This window comes from Rhinolophus hipposideros (genome assembly GCF_964194185.1).
Source record: "Rhinolophus hipposideros genome assembly, chromosome: 11".
Lineage (NCBI taxonomy): Eukaryota > Metazoa > Chordata > Mammalia > Chiroptera > Rhinolophidae > Rhinolophus > Rhinolophus hipposideros.
The window spans coordinates 51135845-51154819 of NC_138057.1; the positions used below are offsets into that span (position 1 = coordinate 51135845).

At 55.0% G+C, this 18975-nt stretch overlaps 1 protein-coding gene across 2 annotated transcripts in view; it reads right to left on the bottom strand.

The window, feature by feature from the left end:
* The window catches only part of CNTFR (ciliary neurotrophic factor receptor), a 39034-nt gene extending 20601 nt beyond the window's left edge, over window positions 1–18433 (bottom strand). Inside the window, exons 1-2 of one of the 2 annotated variants that reach the window (XM_081067387.1) lie at window positions 18282–18433; window positions 9457–9575 (exon numbers count right to left, since the gene is read on the bottom strand). The gene's annotated coding sequence lies outside the window, so the exon portion shown is untranslated. Of the gene's footprint in view, window positions 1–9456; window positions 9576–17635; window positions 17854–18281 lie in introns of those variants that run through there. The other variant, XM_081067386.1, reaches the window with a different exon arrangement.
* Between the last annotated feature and the right edge of the window lie 542 nt (window positions 18434–18975).

Genomic DNA, 18975 nt, shown 5'->3' on the forward strand with positions numbered 1-18975 from the left:
CGATGAGTTACTGTAAGGGCCGGGCCCTGGGCCAACGGGGCTGCAGCCATGGGAGACGGGCGCTGCTGAGAGTGAGCGCTGCAGAGAGTGGGGGATGCGGTACCAAGACAGACACTGCATGGTTGGGGGCACCCAAAAAAGGGAAAGGCCCAGGGTGAGAGGAACAGTGAAGCAGGGAGAAAGGGAAAGCCATAAGCAGAGACCCAGGGGGACAAAAAGAGACTGAAATAGGAAGAAATGGAAGAGATAGGAAGAGAGCTAGAGAGCGTAGAAGATGGGCAGAGATTCAAAGGCAGGAGAGACAGATCCAGAGAGAATGACAGACACACTGGCAGGGTCCCTGGGCCTACCATCCAGCATCTCTCTAAGCCCACACAACTCCTCCAATGTGGGGAATGCGGTCATTGCAGCAGTGCTGGCCAATGTGACATAAGAAAAGCAGGGCCTTCCTGGGGGCTATAGGATTCCCCTTGGGGATCCACGAGTCCAGTCCCCAGAGGAAAAAGGTGGAGTAAACCCCAGCCCCTCTCTGTCTCAGAAATCCAGAAAGCCTCAGGCCAATTTCACTTCCCCCTTCCCTCAGAGGCCCCACTGGGCCCATTCCCAGGTAGGGAGGCTGAGGCCAGAGGCATCCAGGCTATACCTCCACCCTGTTCCAGCTCACCTCAGGCCGCCCATCCCAGGGCAAAGAGCATCTTTTCAAGGAATTTTCCAAGTCCACACCCAATGTCTCTGGGACAGATGTAGAGCAGGGGTGTCAAAACTTTTTTCAACGTTTTTCTCCAAGGGCCATATGCGGTAAAATACACAAAGAGCCGGGCCACTCACTCGAGGTGAAGTACGTATTGCCTCACCTGGTTTATTTAAGTAAACTAAATATATTTTTAAGTAAACTAAATATATTTTTGGAATTTGCTGCGGGCCAATTAAAAATGGATTGCGGGCCGCAGTTGGACCGTGGGCCGCAGTTTGGACACCCCTGCCCTAGAGGATAAATTCCACGATGCCCCAGATAAGGGCCATGCAAACTGACTTAGGCTCCCTGCAGACCCTTCCAGGAGCCAGCCTGGCCTCTAAGCGCAGCACCAGAATGAGGAGGGAACAGAGGGCACCCTACTAGCAAGAAAGGAGCCCAGCAGTCCAAACCCCTTGTCACAAGGAGCCCAGCACCTCTCCTGACACAGAACCCCAGAGTGTCACCATTATACACACAACAAACACAGGTGATACATTAAGAGACAAATCCTGGGCTCCCAACTTACTGTCGCTATCCCACTGTGACACAGAGACACCATTATATGGTAATAAAAACACTCAGTATAAATAACACAGTTATACAGTTGACAATGACACACAGGGGTGTTGGCAATCACTACAGTGACAATGATGCAGTCAGTGACAGTCACGTACAATGACACCAAACAGGGCAATGACACCTGTTGACATTGACACAGTCACAGTAATAGTAACCTCAAAATCAAAAATGCGACAAGACTGACAGTCACACAGAGTAACAATGATGACATCCACAGTGACACAAGGCTATTGAGAGACTCAGTAACATGGACAGTCACACAGAATAAGACCTCCAGTAATCCTGGCAACACAGAAGTTGGGTCGCCAGCAGTGAGATTGACAGGTACAGTGTCAGGCTCCAGATCAGCGACCTCGGTTACCCAGTTTCTGACTCTGGTTTAGGAACCATGGCCCAACACCCCTTCTGCCCCCCAGCAAGGTCCCAGGTGCCCTGCACCCTTACCTTCAGCCCCTGCCCAGCTGAAGAAGGTAGAATGTGAAGAAGGGGAAGTGTAAGTTTTAGAAAACCCCTATTTATTCCTGCAGAAGCAGACAGCAGTTTAGGTTATACACGCCCAACCCTGAGGAATCCACACCACATCCAGGGTGGGGATAAGAGGTTCTGAGCACCACTGCCTGTGGCCTGGCTCTAACTGTGTGTGTGTTGATGAGCAATAGTGTGTTCGGAGCTTCAGGGTGTGGTTGGCATGGGTGTGCTGAGGGTCAGGTAGGCTCAATCTGTCCTGGACCATGAATGAGCAGGGAGGCCCCATGTGGTGCCTCTAAGAAACTGGAATCCAACGAAGATTACTGGCCTGGCCTTCCCTCCTCCCCCCCCCGCCCCCCGCCCCCGGCATGCGGCTGAGTGAGCTCAGGAACATTCATCTGATGGAGGGCAAGAGGCCCATAGCATGGCCAAGGTGACATCTCCACAGCTTCCAGTCCCCCTTGGCCACCCCAGACTACAGAACCCCTCTGTGTAAGGGACAAAGTACTCTGTCCTGGCACCTCATCTCCTTCCCTCTCCCCACAGCAGCCATAGAGAGCCTGTCCTGGGAATGAGGCAAGAACTCAGGACAGGACTTAGTACAAGCTAACTGATTCAAAGGCCTGAGGAACTCTAAAGAGGACTCAGACCAGCAGAGGAATTAGGGTGGAGTGAGGAAGACAGACCTACACTTGGAGAGAAAATCTGAGACAAAGCAGGGACAGCGACAAGGACAAGGATGTGGTGGGCAGGGAGGACCAGCACGGGCTGAGGGGGAGCCTAGGAGACAGTGAGGGCTGGCCTGGCAGGAAGCTCCAGGCTTGGGGAGGAGGGGCTGAGGCCTGGAGGCCCCCAGATCCCACCAGGCCTAGGCAGCCTGGACAGCGTGGGCGGTGGGGGCGGGGGCAGAGGCCTGAGTGGTCCAGAGGCTGGGGGGATGGGGGGACAGGCTGAGGAGAGAGGCCTGGCCCCTGGCAGCTGGCCCAGCCGGCCCCCCATAGGGGAGGGGGGGACTGGGTCAGGGGCCAGCTCTTAGGCTGGGGCGGCTGGGGTGGCTGGCCATGGGGGCAGGCAGGCAGCTCCTACGCCAACTGGTGTCTCTCTGTCCTGTCTCTGGGTCTCTCATCTCTGGCTCTTTCTCCTTATTCTCTAAATCTAGACCTGGCCCTCCTCTCAGCCCTCGGTTCCCCCTGCCCAAAGAGCATAGGACCTAGAAACCATCCCTGGGTTCAAGATTCAAGTCTTATCTCTTCCTGGGCTACCACAACCCCACCCACGCCAGGAGCAAGCCCCAGTGCTCAGAGGAAAGGACCCCCACCCAAACACAGGCCCCCTCCTCCCACCCCAATAGAAGGGGGCAGAAGAAGCTGAGCACCAGTTGATGGGGGCAGGAGGGAGGCAGGGAGAGCGGTCCCCAGCTCCAGCCGTTGGCTGAAGTTGTGGAAAAGGAGGCGGCTCAATGCGAGTGAGTTGGGGGGTGGGTGTCCGCACCTGCTGTTGTGACCTCCACAGCCGGAGATGGGGGCCTGGGGGGGACAGGATTCCGATGGATTTTGGCAGCAGCCTGGACTCTGAATGCTCAAAGCCCCCACCCCCAGCCTCTTGCACCGTGGGGACCCTGAGGTCAGCATGTGCGTGCCCTGCTGCACGTGTGTGCGGGTGTGTTGTGGGGGGAGCCTGGGGCCCTCCCATGATGAGCCTGGATGGGCAGCTGGGAGGTGCCCTGGGAAGTAGGAGCCTGAATCCTACCAGCCTGTGCCCACACGTGGAGCCCCTCTCTGGAGGGGGTACTGCCTAGTGACCTGGGCATGGGCTTGTGTATGTACATATATACAGGCCTGTGCTTAAGCAACTGTCTAAGTGCAAAAGGTCTGGGCTTTCTCCCTCAAAAGTCATCTGGTCCAGGCCCCTGCCTCTCCAATGGGGAGCAGGAAGAGGCAGATAAGATCCTCCCTTTGGGCACATAGGCTCAGGACAGCTTCACAGAACCTGTGGCACAAGCACCAAATCCCCCATACCCTAACCCTAGTCCAGAGTCTCTTCTGGCTTCTAGAAAAATGAGGAGGACCTTCTACCCAGAAAAGGCCCACACACCAGTCAGGTTAAGTCTACGGGGAGTAGAGTCTGCTCCTCTTGGAGGGACAGAATGCTGCAGTAGGAGGTTAGAGAGCTGGAAGAACGCCAGGTAAGGTGGGGGATGGGCAGAGCAATAGGGTTGAATGAGGAGGGCCTTCCCTTAGCTGATGGGGGAGAGAGCTCACAGCAGATGAAGCAGGAGCAGGAAGGAGGCAACAGGGCCTTCCACAGAGACAGAAGGATGGACAGAATAGCTTTCCAGACTTGAGGCAAAAAGACCTATTTGCCTCAGCATCTCCCACTACACCCCACCCCCTGGCCCCATCACTGCTATGGTGCAGACACACCCTCAAATACATACACAGAGGCCTATGCTTGCAAGCTTGTGTACATGTGTACAAACACACACACACGAGCTAGGGAGGCAGTGCATGTGAGGCATCGGTCTGTAACATAAAGAACTGAAGATGGTCTTTCTGACAGAACAAGAGCTGAACGGGGGAACAGAAACTTCAACTGTCTTCATGTAAGTGTCCTGTTCTTCCTGCCCCCCAACATGCACACATACTGCACACACTTCTGAGGAAGCTTCTGGTCTGCTGGGCACAAGCAAGCCATCCTCCCTCCCCGACTCCCCTCCTCACAGTGGGGAAGCCAGAGCAATCTGTTCCTGATGGGTAAACACAGGCATGACTACGAGCGAGCGCACACATGCTCACACAGCACCCAGTGCTCGCTTCACCCAGGGTTGTAGCACACACTTGGGCTCTCACGACCACCCAGCAGAGCTCCCCAAAGCCCCCACTTCCATATACACACAGCCAGAGCTTTACAGACACACCCAGGAACCTCTCACAGACACTGGCATTCAGAGTACACCATCAAGGCCACACATCATGGCCTCCCACGTGGACACCCGCTGTCACAGCCTCACATACGCTGGTGTGCGTGCACACACACATTACAGTCACACACACAAACTTTCTCACACATGCTCATTCAGAACAGTGATGGCCTCACATATGGATACCATCACACACTCAGAACAGTCCGTTTTCCACACAGATACCATCATACCTCCAAAAACTCAGAGCTCCCCATTCATCCTCAGCTTCTCACACCCCTATACCCAGCAGTGGGAAATACACAGATACTTATTCAGAACAGTCACTCTGTGCTGGGACAATGGGTTGCCCAGGCTGTCCTTGTGGGGAGGGGGATAAAGCTTACGGTGGCCTAACACAGGAGGGAGGGACTTGTTTGGTTCCTAAAAAGTGAGGAAATAAGACGATTATTCCCTAGGCAGTTATTTCCTCCCCTAATTCTGCTTTCATCAGCATTTGGAAATGAGGGGAGATCCAGGCCAGACTGGAGGGATGAAGAAGCTCCTAGGTGAAGAGATGGTGGTATTGGGAACAGCAGGAGCCAGAATACCCCAGAAACCAGCCCGCTCCCCAGACCACTACTGCCTCCCCTCCTCACCCACTCTTCTTCAGGATGAGGATCAGAGGAGCTTTCAGCCTAGCTAGCTGCTGTGTGATCCCAGGCCTCTTCAAAACCTCTCTGTGCCCACAACAGTCTATAGGGCATCCCAATGACAGGCCTGGCTGCAGGAAGGGGTAAAGGGAAAAGAGATGGGGCTTCATCCTCAACCCCCAGCCCCCGCCAAGGCCCTTGTCATCACTGTTAGGCCCAAAGAGAGATGGGGATAGCACTGACCAAGCTGGTCACCACCGAGAACAGCAATCAAGACCCTGCAGCCCCACCACCCATCACAAGAGAGGTCATCCTGTCTCTGTCCAAGCAGAATTGAAGCCTAGCTGTGCTTGCCAGGCCCCAACCTGAAAACAATTGGCAATGCTGTTGACATCCTCACACTTGACACTCCAGCTGTAGCTTGGGCCCTGATGCCCCATCCTAAAGGGAGCCTGCCCGATAGGGTTCCATGGGAGCCAGGAAAGAGAGCAAACACCAGGCAGCAGAAACCAGGCAGGATAATCCATAAAGCCAGGTGATAAGAGACTTGTGGAAAGCAGGCAATGGGAACAAGAAAAATCAGGAAGCAGGGTCTAGGGAAACCAGGTGACAGGGCCAAAAGAACTTAGGCTGTGGGGACCAGATGAAACCTGGCAGTGGGGAATAAACTTAGCTAGGAGGTGGGGACATATGAAGCCAGGCAAGAAGTCCACAGAATGTGAAAAGGGAGATATCAGGAGCTCATCCTCTCTGTCTAGATGTCACCCCCACACCCTGGGCCTCTCTCTCAGTAGCCCCCTTCCCACCCAGGTGGTAGTCCCTCCCCCCCCTCCCCGCCAATGGACACAGCCAGAACACTCTCCTCTCTCAGAGGCCTGGTCCAGTTGCAGCCAATGGGCCCCGGCCCCATCCCTGGGACCTCAGGAAGTCCCAGTCCCTCCCACCGGCTGCAGAGGCAGGGGGGCTTTGGGGGTAGAAAGAGAGGAGGAGAGACAGCTTGGCAGGGGGAGCACGCCGAGCAGCCGCAGGGGGGGGGGCGGACCGAGTAAGAAGCTGGAGGGAGGGCTGGCGGGCAGGCGGCGACGTCTCGGCAGCGGCAGCGGGGGTGACAAGTTCTGCGGCCCTGCGCCGCACCGCCACTGACCTGGGTCCCCGCGCAGGCGCCCCGTCGGTGCCTCCGGCGCTCACTGGGTCAGTCCGCCCGCCCGCAAGCATCGGGCCCCCGGGGCTCGGGGCTGAGGCCAGAGCGGCCGGGCAGGCCCGGGCTGGCCCAGGAGGCAGGAGCGGGGGGACGTCCCCACGAAAGTCCCGGCCGGCAAGCAGGCGGGCGAGGGGCCGGGCCGAGCTGCGAGCGAGCGAGGCGGCGAGCGGGCAGGGAGGAGGGGAGGAAGGGGCGCGCCGCGAGCGAACGAGCAAGCGGAGCGAGCGGAGGGAGCGAGTGAGGGACGGCAGGCAGTGAGGTCATCCTTTGAATCTAATTGTCTGAGTCAGGAGGAGATGTGGCACTTGATGCAGGGGGAGGGGAGAGGGAAGGGACCCTCTGGGCGCCGGGGCCTCCCTGACCCTGCCCAAGGCAAAGTTGCCTCTGACCAATTCGGACAGATCCCTGCATGTCTCAGAACTGACCTCTGCTGCCAGGGGACTCAGTAAGCCCTGGCATGTGCGATCCAGTCTCATCACCCCCAGAGAGTGACGGGACCTCAGGAAGTGATGGGAACCCCCACCCGGGCCCAGATCACCTTTCTGCATTTCTGAAGGTAATGAGAGGCCCCCCAACCCACCCCCAAGTCATATTCCTACCCTATGAGGATAAATGGGGAACTTCAGCCAGCCTTCCAAGTTACCTTCATGCATTTTAGGAACATGGAGTCCCCAATTCTATTCCCCAAGTTACTTCTTGCACTGGAAATTTGGGGGAATCTGGACACTGAACCCCAGCTCACCTTCCTGCCTTCTGAGAATGGAAGTGCAATGTCACCCAGTCCTCCAGGTACTGCACTTTTGAGGGGGGCATGAAGACCTCCAACTGACCCGAAAGTCTCCCTGTTCTGCATACCCAACCCTTCCGGAAGGGCAGGAACCCAGCCAGACTCTTTGGGTTCCCAGGGGCTGCCCAGGGGACCTGGCTGCTCAGATAGTGGGGGGGGGGGCGCAAGACGGCCCGCTGGACCCTGGGCCTGTCAGGTGTGCACAGCCGTGCGTGCACACATGTGCACATACATGCTGTGGGGGGGGGCACCAGGCAGCTGGGGATGCTCACACCAAGGGCCACACAACCCTCCCCACTTCCCATGGGGGAGGGGTGATAAATATTTCAGGGGCTTTTAGCTCTGAAGGGGCTGAAGCTAGGGGAGGGAGGGGGATCCACGATGCCTGATTAATGGGGTTACGGGCTTGGATCAATCCGTCCGCCCGCTGCTCCCTCCTCCTTCCTCCTCCCTCCCTCTGCCTAATGCGCTTTATCAGGAGACGCTTTTCTGACTTGGCAGCGTCGGGTGTTTTAAATAGACCCATTTAGAGCAGGGGTTGGGGGAGAAAGGAAGGGGGGAAGGGAGACAGAGATTGAGACAGGCTGGGAGACAGAGACAAATCAGGAGAGAGACAAGCCCCAGAAGAGAGACTGGGAGAGGAGAGACAGAAGGAAATGCAGACATGGAGATAAGAGACGAGGATGAGACTCCCACAGAGACTGAAATGGGGAGAGAGGCCAAGGGGAACCTGGGGTGCCTACAGAGCAGAAACAAAAATAAATAAAAGAGAGACAGAGACACAGAGAGAAGAAAGGAGCCACTGGCAGCGGGAGAAACCCAGAGGCTCTCTGCAAGGGCTGAGTGCTAGCCTGGGAGACAGCAGATATCTTTTATTTCCAAAAACAGTTTTTCATCCACTTTGTTAAATTAAAAAGCTGTTTTTAAAGTGGAGCTGGAGGTGCTGCTGGGGGAGAGTGGACAGAACTGCCAAGTCCTCCCTCCAGCCTCCTCAGCCTCCACAGAAGCTGCCTCAGCCTTAACCCCTGGGGGTGTTCTCCAGCTCCCCTGCTCTCTGCGATCCTCTGGGGTCCCTGGAGACAGGGTCAGGGCATCTGAGCTACTGTTCACTGGCAGGAAGTCCTTCCTGCCGTCTGGCCTCAGTCCCTCCTGCTGCAGGGAGCCCATTCTCTTGCTTGACCACTAGCCTTCTCTTCTCCAGCCCGTTCCAGCTCCCTAAAGTGTTCCCAATTTGGGGGGAGAATTATGTGCCCTCACAGCTCAGTAACTCACTTTCTCAACTAGCCATCAGACTCCTCCCAGGTGTGCCCCCTATAAATATTTATTACCTATTATTGTGTAAATCTGAACTTCTATCAGATACCTCACTCTGTCCTTTGGTCCTCTGGGAAGAGTGAGATGGAATCTTAACCCTCTACAGCCCGTTGGAGCCTCCCTTCCTTCTTTTCAGAATCCCAGCTCCATTTTAAGTCTTTTTATGGCCATGTGTCAGCCTGGGATACCCCCACCCCACCCTGAACAACACCCCAGTCCTAGTTCTGAAGGGTCAGTTCCGCGGGGCCGGGAAAATGGCCAGTCTGTTTGGGAGCTGAGATGAAAAGCCCAGCCGGCCTTTGTGGGCCTCTGGCGGGTTTTGGACAATAGGCCCTTCCGTTCCGCTCCAGCGCCTCAATTCCTTGCACAACCCCACCCCCGGGCTGCCAATCCGGGGGCCTTGTCTAGCCTGAATGGAAGGAGGGGAGAACCAGTCCCAGCCCTATGACTGGCCCCAGAAGATTCTGGACTTTCTGACCTCCCATCCTATCTCCTTCAAACTCAGCTGTTTCCTCTATCAAGCCAGAGAGACACTTTGGGGGCAGAGAGGGAGCCTGACAACGAGATAGAAACGTATTCCCACATCCAGGATTCAGCCCCCTCATGCAGAACCCAGTTTACTGACCTGTCTTCACCCTTGTCTGTGTGACTATGGGTAAGTCTCTTCCCCTTTATGGGCCTGACATGAGAGCATAGAAAGCCTCAGGAGGAAGGGGGGGAGGCGCTCCTTTACTCACGTCCCGGGACCTACAGCTCCACCCACCATATCTGCCTGATGCCCTGAGGCTGACCTGCCTTGCTTGGGTCCCCAGCACATACCTCTTCACCACTGACCGCACACTGAGCACATCAATGTTCTCTTCTTCCTCCAGCCAAACTCGTCCTGAGACTTCCAAAACCAAGGTGGGGGGCGGGGGCTGATGCGACAAGGCTGAGTTCTAGAAGGGCAAGGGACACAGATCAGAGGTCACAGAGGAACCACAGGTTTTGGTCCAACTCGGAGCTTGTTCCATACTCACAACCCCACTGTAAGAAGGAGAGACTAAGGCAGACAGCAGAGAAATATCTAAGAGGAAAGGTTGGGAGTAGTCCAAATTCCACCTGGCGCCCTTGCTGACTTCAGGTTCTGAACCACAGGGACAAAGGGAGGCCAGAAGCCAGTGGCCTGACACCACATACAGTTACACACTATACACACAGAGAGACAATCCCAAATCCACACACAATCAGTTCCCAGACACAAGTACCTCCGTATCACACACATTCTCACATGCATAGTCTTATAGAGACACATGGCTAATGGAAGGGCATAAACACCCTCCATCTTACCATCCTTTTACTCTGCCTTGTCCCCATTCTGATTTCTTGAGCATCTGTTAGGTGCCAGGAATTGTTAGACATTTTACATGCATTATCTCATTTAATCTTTATGACTTCTCCATGAGGTAGGTTCTAGTACTATTCCCATTTGACAGTTGAAAAAACCTGATACTCAGGGAGGTTATGTACCGTAACTTGCTAACGACCACATAGCTGATTAGTTACAGAGCAAGATTTGAGTCTTAGTTCCAAAGCCTTTCTGCTACACCAGTTTGCCGCTGCAGATCTCTCACCTGTACAGTGCTTTTCCCAATAATAATACAGTAACAGCTAACCCTCATCAGGGTCCTTGATGAGCCAGACACCATGATAACTACTTACCATGCATTTTCGCACTGAATCATCAGAACAACTGTTAGAGGTAATCCTGTTTATGTTTTACAGATGAGGAAATTGAGGCTCAGAGAACAAAAGCCCCTTGCCCAAAATCACACAGCTGGTAGTTGGTAAAGGAGCTGGTGCTGTCCTCAGGATGATCTTGAAAGCCACTGTTGCTTCTATGGGCTCCAGTCACTTAACAGAGCCCTCACTACCTACAAGACCAAGGACAGCCTCAGGATCCAAATGTCCCTCTCCCCAGAAACCAGGTCCCAAAGGCATGATCAGGTGCTTAAACAACATACCCATGAGAAAGGGACTCCATGTCATCTAACTCTACCCAGAGATACAGAGAAACCACCAACCAGGGAGAGATGACCGGAAACTAAAATAAGACGTTAGAGATGGGCTGGCTGGTGATAACAGATAGAGACACACCAAGAGATAAGCCCAAAGAGAGAGAGGCAGAGTGGAAGACAGAAACAGGAGGCACACATCAGGCCAAAGAATGAGAGACAGTGGAGGGGAGGGGGAGACAATAGAAGGAAAGGAGTGTACGGGCTGACGTGAAAAACCAGACAGATACACACCAACAGACACAGACACAGAGACATATAGATCCAGCCAACCTTCGCAAGAAAAAAACTGTGAAAGCAAACAAGGCTTAGGCTGTGTGTGATGTGTGTGTGTGTGTGTGTGTGCGCACGCACACGTGTTGGGGGGGCATGCAGTGTCTGTATCACTACGCAGATTACACCAGCTGCTTCCAGCAATTTCATCTGATTAATAATAAATGCCCCATAATTACAGCTGCTCCCCCAGCCCTTCTTCCTGTTTTTCGTCAGCTGCCGCCAGGCCAGCCCCCTATGGATCGGATCCATGGCCCCCTCCATCCTCACCTGCTGCCTTCTAGGATGCTGAGAGAACATGGGCTGAGGAAGGAGACAAGACTCCCAATCTGAGGGGGATTACCCATCTATCTTGGATTAATGCCCTCTGCCTCCAAGCAAAAGGTCACCTCCCTTAGGTCTTACTCAGAAGTCTCTCTACCCTGGGCATAACCTGTGACCCCTAATACAATACAGCCTAGGGGCCCTGGTCTAGGACGCAGAGAGATGAACTCTGAACTCCCCTTGCCCACTCACTGGCTGAAAGAAGACCCCATTGACAAACATCCCCTAGCCTTAAAACCCCAGTGGCTCAAAGGAGGAAGGGATCAAGACAGGGGTCCCCACCCATCATTCCAACCCAGGCAGCCCGAGTTTCTGCCCACTTGTGTACCCTCACGCTCTAGACACTTGGGGGCTCTGCCTCCCATTCCTGAAGCTCCCCGCCACCCCCAGGTCCACCTCCTTCCAGGCCTCCCACCCTAGCTCTCCAAGGCAGCTCTATCAGAATCAGCTGCGGGTTTGTGCTGATCTGTTTCTAATCGCTGGGGCCTGGTTCACGCTTGTCCCCCCACCCCACCACCACCACCACCCAATATTGATTCCATTATTTGGAGAGTCATTGACGTCAGGGGTCTGGATGTGTGCCAAAGCCGCCTTCTCTCCCCGCCTGGGCAAGGGCCCAGCCCCCCAGTCCTGCAATTTCACAGAGGGGCCCAAAAAGGTCAGCTCAGGGGCCAAGGTCAAACAGCATCTACCCTCAGAGGTGGAGCTCTTCTTACCTTTGTGGGACCATTATGCAGCTCTGTTCTCCTGGGGAGAGGGGCTACACAGAGTCCTAAGGGACAGAGATGAGGTGGGGCCTATAAAAGGGGGTATGCAAGAGCCTCACTGGGACTTGGGCTGCAAGGAAGGGCTCTAGGAGGTAGGGATGGGGCAGTGGCTCAGGAACGGCTATCTGGAGATGTTTTTCTTTGCCACACACTTATTTTGGAACATCCTGAAGCTGGACTTGAAATGGTTACTACTGACTACTTCGTTTTTATGTCTGATACCACACATATCTCCTGATGCATCTCTGAGAAGGAAGTTCTCTGCAGACAAGAGATTACCCTAAATCAGGGGTGTCCAAACTTTTTTCAACATTTTTCACCGAGGGCCATATGCGGTAAAATACACAAACAGCCGGGCCACTCACTGGAGATGAAGTATGTATTGCCTCACCTGGTTTATTTAAGTAAACTAAATATATTTTTGGAATTTGCTGCAGGCCAATAAAAAATGGATTGCGGACTGCAGTTGGCCCGCGGGCCGCAGTTTGGACACCCCTGCCCTAAATGCTGCCATAATTTAACTGTCACCACAACTGTAATTTTATCAACCTTTGTTCTATATAAAACAAAGGTTCTAGCCCCTGTGACTCTCCTGCCCATGCTGCCTCAGTTTCCCCACACTCTCCCAGTCTCTCCTGGCTCTGTGTCTGTCTGATCAAGATGCAGCCAGTGCTACACCAGCCCACATGGCAACTCCTAGGCTCTGGCTGGACAGGGTATTTTTAGGATCTGAACCCTGTGTTGTCAGAACCAGCCGTTAATAACCAATACAGACAGTCCATGCTGTCTACAACGGCTTAACCCCCTCGGAGTCCAGCCTCAGAGGCTCGGAGATGGAGTCCAATGCCTCGGCTGGAGTCCGGGAAACCCAGACCTGGAGAAAGCAAGGGACATGCTCACAACCACACAGGGAGAGAAGTATTCTTCCCAACTTCTGAAAAATCCTGAAGCTGGGAGAGGACAGAGGTGACCTCCAACCTCTACCACAAAATCAGGGTCATAGCCCTGACCCAGACTCCCTGAGTCTTTCAAGGAAGAAGCTGCCTATCTGCTCTCCTTCCGAGTACAGGGAAGTCCTTCCTTTAGTCTAGCCTGCAATTACTCAGGGGTCCTTTGAGCCAAACAGGGGTGTACAACAGAGGCTGTTGGGTCTCCAGCCACAAACCCCATGAAGTCCCCTCTCCCTGTGGTCTGTCCCACTCAATGATTCATTCCTCAACATTTATTGGGCACCTACTCCCTCCCAGGCACTATGCTGGGAGTTGGGGATACGGTTCTGCCCACAAGGAGCATTCAGTCTGATGGGAGAGAAAAAGATGTATTGTTTCTTCAACACTGCCTCTCTACCCTACCATGTACCAGGTCTGTGCCAGGGGCAGGATATTGTAGGGAGCAAAGCAGACCCAGTCCCTGGGTCTCAGAGCCCACAGGCAATTACTATGCAACCTTGCTGAGTGTTGCCAGGGGAAAGTATAGTGTATGGTGGGGCATACGGACTGCCCAGGTCTGGAAAATCCCGTCCTCCTGTAGGATTGAGGACTTTTCAGTCTATTCCTAAACCCCAGGACTGGCCCTTGTGCTAGCCAGAAGTCACAACCACAGTCTAACCTCATGTCCTTCCGCTGTAGCTATAGCCTCAGCTTCTAGGGACTGATTCGCCACAACAGCAGGGTCTAACTCTGTTCCCACATCTGCCCCAGCTCCTCTTTCCACCCTTGCCCCCACAGCTCCTGGCTTTGGTGACCCCCAACCCAGCATGGCTCTGTGCTTTAAGGGCTCTCTTTGCCCTCTATACAGGCAAAGAGGGGTGATGATGACCTCAGCACTCTTAGCCCACAGAGACTACTTGCCTCCCCAGCCCGTCCCCCCAGGAAGCCAGGAGCTGCGGTGGGTGTGGTCACCCAGGGCCACTGGAGTGCATACAGCTGATGTTCCACGGTGGGTCAAGAGGAGGGATTAGCTCTCTGTTCTAGTCTCCATTCTCTCCGGGACCCCCTCCCCAAACCAGGCACACATGGTCCCCCCCAACCATCTGCATTTCAAAGAAAATCCACTCCATATGTTTCCAATTCATTTACACTTCAACTCGCCATGGGGGGGCAGAGAGCAGGGCGCCTAGCCTCTAAGCTTCCCACCCCCATAGGGAGGCTGGAGAGCATGTGTCCCCTTCAGGGACAAGGAGTAGTTACAGCCCAGCCATCTGAGCCTGAAGGCCAGGTTCCAACTTCATGGGCTCCCATGGGGTGACAGCACACTTTAGGCACCCCACCCGCTGGCCCCATAATGGGAGGGTATGTGAAGCCGCCAGCAGTGTCTTCAAGACAGATGGAGTCCTAGGGTTCACTGTTACCTAGCCTAACACAACCCTACCCCTCCAGCCCCAAGGGCTATTGTTCTTCTTAGGAGTAGAGTGGGGAACCCTGGACATTTCCTGGAGACAGGATAAGGGCTCAAGAGGACTTCCAGAAAACACTGAGATATAAAATAACTTGGCCCTTACCCATCTCCAGACACAGCAGAGGAGAGAAGAGAAGGTGGGTTCCAATCTTCTAATTCCGTCTCCTGTCCAACTACCTTCTCACCACAGATCTGGGGCTATCACCTCCCTTAGAATCAGAGATTCAATACCCTGAAAGGGTTAAAGGAGCCAGAGGTGGATCCCCTTACCAGGTAATCTTCACACTCCTCCCATCCTAAGGATGGCTGGGATGGGGAGATATCTTGGGAAGAGTACATGAGTCTTATGTCCCCACACCTGACCCTCTCTACCACAGGAGGGGTGACCAAAACTATTTAAGGGGAATGTGCATGGACATGGCACATGTGGGACTCTAAGGGTACAGATCACCCCTGTACCAAAAAGCTACTCAGACCTTCCCGCCAAGAGCCTAGTGTCCTTGGGGGAAAAAGGCAGAAAAATTTAACTGGGTTAGTGTTTCCTATCACGCTCTCCATCAGCCCATAGCCCAAGTAAGGGATTGGATCACACGTGTATCCCCTCCCCTCCCCACCTTTGTAGGGGACAGATCTTGTAGCAATCTCTGTTCCTCACCCCAATTGCCCTGATGTGCACCATAAGCCAAAAGAAAGCATGGCTGAATTTGACTATGAGTTTTAAGTTCCACTGAGAGTATGAACACCACAATCCTAGTGTGGGTTTGAATGTGAACTCCAGGTTGAAAGTACAACTGAGTGTGATTCGAAGTGTGAACCCAGTGCCCTCATGTGAATATGAAAGCCTTAAGACGTAAGCAATGAGTCTGAGTGTGAGCACTAGAACCCTAGTGTGAGTCTGAGTATATAAGCCCCAGGATGGAAGGGTAAGTTTAATGTAATCGCCAGGGATGTCAGTCGGAGTGTGAATTCCAAGATGGAAGTATACATTTGAGTGTGAACCTAGGCTCCACTGTGCATGTGACTGTAAGCCCTAGGACTAAAATGTGAGTCCCATAGAAGTCAGTATAAGCATTGCAGTCCTAGTAAGTCTAAGTGTGAGCCCCTGGTCTCAAGGGCATTCTGAGCCAAGGCTCCCCATGTGAGTCTAATTGTGAACATTGGGTCCCTAAGTGACCCCAGGATGTAAGTGAGAATCTTGCGTGTGATCACTAGAGTCCTAGTGTGAGTCTGAGTGTGAGCTCCAAGATGAAAGCATGAGTCTATGAACCTCAGTGTCCTATCTGATCCTTGAGTCCAAATGTGAGCCCCAGGTTCCCCATGAGTCTCAGTGTGAGCCTCTAGTCTTACCGTGACTATGAATATGAGCCCCAGGTTGTGAGTGTAAATGGAATAAGCTCCAGCGTCTTGGCATGAGTCCAAGGGTGAGCCCGAGGACTCTAGTGAGATTCTGAGTGTGGGCTCCAGGTCTCAATGTAACTCTACGAGCCACTCAGGATAGAAATGTGAATCTAAGTGTGACCCTAGAGCCCCAGTGTGAGTCTGAGTGTAAGCCCCAGGACTCAAGTGTATATAGAGCTGGATATGATCCCTAGGACATAATTGTGAATCTGAGTGTGAGTCCCACTGTCCTAGTGTAATTCTGAGTGGGAGTCCATGTGAATTTAAGTGTCCCAGCGTGAATCTCAGTGTGAATGCCAGAGCCCCAAGAAGTCTTGAGTGTGATAGATTCCTAGTCTTTGTAGAAGATTCAGGGACTCAGGTGGAGTATTAGCCCTAATGGAGTTCCATGCCACCAATCCTGACCAGAAGCCCCAAAAACCAGTCCAGAGGATTGGTGTGGGTTTTGATAATGGAGACCGGGAGGCATAGTTTATTGAGACACACAGCACCCCCCACCCAGCCCAGGCTAGCCCTACAGCCATAGGACTATTCAATTGTTCAAGCCCCATCCTCACACAGGCGATGGAACACCATCACACCCAGAATTAGATACACAAAAATACACACCATGTTTCAGACCCCCTGGACCTACAGCAATTATAGATGCACAAACACACCCAGACTCCCACCACCTCGGTGATGACAGCCACCTGAACACCCCTAGTGACACAGACACAAATATAGCAAGTATTACAGGCAAAACAACTAATGTTACAGACACACTCCTAAACAGGCATGCAGACACACACCCAGTGTTGCAGACAAGCTGCCAGCCACACAGACACACACAGACGCTTCTCAAAGAGAGACTAGACGGAAAAAGAAAGAAAATCCTGAATTTTCAACAAGGCGTGAAATAGTCCTGCCCGCCTGAAGCTACTGAAGGGGGGAGGGGGCCGAGAGAGAGCGGCCGGCCGAGTGTAAGAGCTAGACGCTGGAGAGGCTCGGGAGAGGAGAGAAGAGAGGAGCCGAGTAGGAGAGCTGTCCGTCTGGTGACCTCCCCAGCGGCCCAGCCCCCACGCACGGGAGATACACTACTCTGAGCAACAGAGAGACACCAAGGCCGGCTCACACAGAACCGCACTGGAGCATACACACACCGGCAGCCTTACAAAGAGATGGGGATACACCACAAATGGATTCACATAGACACACAACACAGGACTTACAAAGAGACACTGGAGAAGACCCACTTCATGGAGAGACATCCAGGTGGACTCACGAGGAAACCACAGACAGGCTCTGGCAGAGACAACACACACACACACACACGGGAATTCACACGGACACACATACACTGCCAGACGCGTCTCTTCACACCCCAGGGCGCTTTGAAGTCCAGATTTTTGCCGGAGAAGGAAGCCGCCTCTGGGCGCGCGGGGGTCACTGCGACCCTCCCCCCCAGACTCCGGAATTTTCCCAGACCCTGTGTGCGCTGCTGAGGAGTGAGGGAGAACGGGGACACTAGGACAATCCGCCCGGGCCACCTCCCCCCAGCGGATTGTCCGCCCCCACCACCACCACCACCACCACGCCCAACCCTCGACGCGCCAGGACGTGGGGGGCCTTTATTCCTGCGCCCCCGCCCCCGAGTTTGCGGACAAAGTTTCCCGTGAACTTTCCTGTCCGCATCCCCGTTTGCGGGCCCACGCGTGTCCGTCCCTCTTACTGCGCGCAAAGGGCCGCGGGTCTAGCGGTCAGCCCGAGGGTCCAGCCGCGCGAGGTCCGCCGCGGGGTACTCACCGAGCCCTCGGACCGCCTGGGCTCCGTGCCTCGCCCTTCGATCGCCCCCGAAAGGGAGCGAGGCAGGGAGCGCGTAGCAAGCCCCGCTGCCGGATCCCGCCGCCGAACCCCGCGCCGCGCCGGCTGGAGCCGCCGCCTCCGCTGCCGCTGCCGCCGCCGCCGCCGCCCGCTCTGCACCGGCTCTTCGGCGCTCGGCAGCTTTAACCCCCCCATCCTCCTCCCTCCCTCGCGTTCTCCCTCCCTCTTTCCTTCGCCCATGTGACCGCGGGCGCCCGCTCGGCCGCGCGCGCCCTCGTTCCCCTCCCCCTCCCGCCTTGTCTCCCCGCGCCTCCGCGGCCGCGCGCCACGACCCCCTCCTGGCCACGGCCCCCGCGCGCCCCCGCCTTGGAACGCTCCCGCGCTGGCACGCGCGGCCCGCTTACGCGGGCACACTCACCCTGCGCAGGCCTATGAGCTCCCCCCCCCCCCGCAGTCGCCTCGACCTGGCACGCACCCTCCCCCCGCTGGCACATTCGCCCGCACTGGCACGCGGGGCCCCCTCACATTCGCCTTTCTCAGGAACGCCCTCCAGACTGCTGTGGCCCCCGCGCTTCACGCGCAGACCCGACCGCAGGTTTCAAAGACGCGCGAGCACAAACCCACATACCACACCCACTCCGCGGGATCCCCGAGGGTTCCTGGGCGAGCACCCATCCCCCGAGGTCGCTCATTCACACTCTCACTTAGCCTTGGCCGCTGCGCACACTCCCGCTTGTTCAGGCCCTTGTACCGACATCCTGGCACAACCCGGGCCAACTCTCGGGTCCTCCCGCTGGCATCTCTGTGAGAGGAGAGCCCAGGCCCCACTTAGGGCAGAGGAGGCCAGCCAACTCCGCCTCTACCCTATTTCTATCGCCCCCAGCAGTACGCACACGACACACCTCGCGCGCAGGAAAGGGGGCTTTACGCTCCCATAATCCGGGATGGATCAGGCTGGGAGTCCAGGCCCTCGTCTCCCATCAAGTCTACGGTGTCACCAGCACTACGACCCTCTCCTTCCTCTCACCCGCCCCCCGCCCCCAACACCTGGCCTGGGGAGAAACTTCCACTAGGATGAAGGGGTAGGGAGAGTGTGCCTTCTATGCCTGGACAGCACGCACGAGTTTGGCGACGGAGGTTCACCCCTCGAGCTTTCCTTTCACAGCTTGGGCCTCTTAGGGGCCGTGTGCTCACTTCACTTGCCCCCGGGCCTCCGGTCTGGCTAAAACATGGGGAATTAAGGTTAGACAACCAGACCAACTTCTGAGACCACTCGAGAGCACAACAGAAAGGGTGAATGCCACAGGCAGAGAACGAGTGGC